At 38.8% G+C, this 2,572-nt stretch overlaps 1 protein-coding gene across 1 annotated transcript in view; it reads right to left on the reverse strand.

Moving 5' to 3' along the window:
- Positions 1 to 2,572, reverse strand: part of CRLF3 (cytokine receptor-like factor 3) — a 39,888-nt gene that overhangs the window by 3,098 nt on the left and 34,218 nt on the right. The gene's annotated exons all lie outside the window — the stretch shown is intronic.

Raw genomic sequence — 2,572 nt, forward strand, 5'->3', positions numbered from 1 at the left:
AAAAAAAAAAAATCAAGTTAATGACATAATTAACATGACAAAATGACATCAAGTGGCTTCTGACAGGATGCACTGAATAAAATGCAATTACTCATTATCTTGTCAAAAAGTATAACTAAATCCAATCACTAGGGAACATCAAACAGCTCCAAACAATTATCTATAGAGAAGCTATCCATCATATAAGTGAAAAGATAAACTTCCAGATTAAAAGAAACTGAAGACATATGACAACTGAACATAAAACATGATCCAAGATTTTCCTTCTATAAATATGATTAATTGTAACAACTAAATTTGACAATAGGTCAGTAAATAGCATAACATCAATGTAATTTCCTAATTTGGATAATCTCTTTGTTTTTATGAAATACTAACTGAAAAGATTTGGGAAAAGAATAAAGAGAAATGATGAAGAACATATAGTACTGGGCCCTCCCTGGTTGCCAGTGCAAGCTGGAGCACTGTACCGCGAAGCTAAGCCAAGCTGTGGCTCCAGCTCCGCCCTGGAGCTGACCCACCAGGAGGTGATCCACATGGCACAGCAGACCTCTCCTGACCCTCCCGCTGCTCCCCTCAGCAGTGTACTTCGTCGATCTGCCTGTTCTGCTCCCCACTCTGTCTCTGGTGAATCCTCTCACCGCCCCTGAGCCTCTGGCCTGTACCCCAGTTCTGTATGTACAAATAAAATTTAAATCTTTTTTAAAAAAAGTATGGAGAAGAGAATATGACATCAGCAATCTGGCAGAATAGTAAATTCATTGTAACTGAAATTGTATCAGCACAGAAACACCACTTTAACAAAGATATGTGAACCAAAACACTGGTGGGTTCTGGAATTCAGCTAAGGGGAGCGCAATGGTTTAGAGCTGCATTAAATTGCTAAGAAGAGCAATTTCACTGTACCCATGTTGGTCCCTCTCTTTCGGGGAGGCAAAAATACTCCAGTTTCTGACACCCTTTGGGAGGGTGACAGGAAATTGGAGCAAGCATCAGCGTTTCAACTCTTTGGAGGGCTACCTAAGGGATTGGTTTTGGTTGTGCTTTAGTTAGGACACAGAGAATTAGTCTCATTTGGCCTGAACACCACTGAGACCAAAGGACAGACAGGTATGGCATCCTGCAGCATGACTAAACATGTTTGGGAACGGACACATAATTTGAGGCTCCCCCTCAGAAGAGTAGATTGTGCTTCCGGTGTGCTGGTTCTTCACACTGTTGCTCAAAAGAATATCTGTCTCCCTTGATGTGGGCTGCTAAGAGTCAGCATATTTGGTTGCCTGGTAGCCACTGAGTTAAAAAAAAAAAAAAAAAAACACAGATGAGTTTGCTGCTGAAGTTCCAGCGAACTGCTGGTGCTGCAAATAGGCACCAAAAAAGGCACTGAAACACCAGCAATGTGCATTGGTGAGAAAGTGCACACACAGGTCCTGTGAAGATAGATCCTGTGCCTCTTTTTTGTGGGTATTCTCCCATTTGAAATATGTACTTCAAACTGGGAGATGTGACTGTATTTTCAAATGTGTGGACCCCACCACAAAACCATGAAGAAGCAGGAGACAAGGCCCAAATAGTAAATGGAATAGAACTCCAAAAATTATCATCATGAAATTGAGTCATATGAGCTATCTGACAATTCAAAATAATCATCAAAAACACTTTATCAGCTCAAGAAAATGAAGTATGAAGAAAATGAGACGAACAAAAAAGGGGAAAACTAAACTTTGGGTGCTGAAAAATAGGATAACTACTGAAAAACTTGAAAAGAATAAGGTATCACACTTAAGCAGAGGAAAAATACAATTTGAAGACAGATGGTTTGAAATTATCCAATCAGAGGCTCAAAAGAAAAAAAGAATGAAGAGTGAAGAAAGTCTGAGGCTTATGGGGAAAAAGAGCAAGAGAAAAAAGGGCAAAGTATTTGTTTAAAGAAATACTGGTACAAATTTCCAAAATCTAGGAAAAGGAAATGGACATGCAGATTCAAGAAGTCCGGTAAACTCAAAGTAGGCTGAATCCAAAAAATTCACACTGAAATACATAGGAAATCAACTTGTCAAAAGTCAAAGCATAAGAATTTTTAAAGCAGCTAACTTGTCACATACAATTTTCTAAGCAGAAAGCTTGCAGGTAGGAAAGAAATGGGATGATATATTCAAAGAACTAAAAGAAAAACCTGTCAACCAAGAACACAATACCTGGTAGACCTGTCCTTAAAAAAAAATTAGGAAAACCTACATTCCACATAAGCAAAAGATCAAAAATTTACTGATCTGAATCAATACCAGTAATAGATTGTAACTCATTGGGGAAAAAACAAAAGACTCTATGAGTTCATACTGAGATAAAGAAGAAACTCCTTCTTAGGCAATAGTAATAAATGTAAAAGGAATGGCAGAGTGAGAAAATCACCACTTGACAGCTATCCCAGGAATGACAATCCAGGCAGCACCACCCATGAATGGGAAATAAACTATAGGCCAGGAACAAGGCACATGAACTCAATCTCCTTACAGATACTTGTTCAAGTGGAGAAACCCTAGCCATGCCTTAAAAATCAAGTTAATGGGCC

The sequence above is a fragment of the Condylura cristata genome, unplaced genomic scaffold (assembly GCF_000260355.1).
Source record: "Condylura cristata isolate star-nosed mole 26May11 unplaced genomic scaffold, ConCri1.0 scaffold00017, whole genome shotgun sequence".
Lineage (NCBI taxonomy): Eukaryota > Metazoa > Chordata > Mammalia > Eulipotyphla > Talpidae > Condylura > Condylura cristata.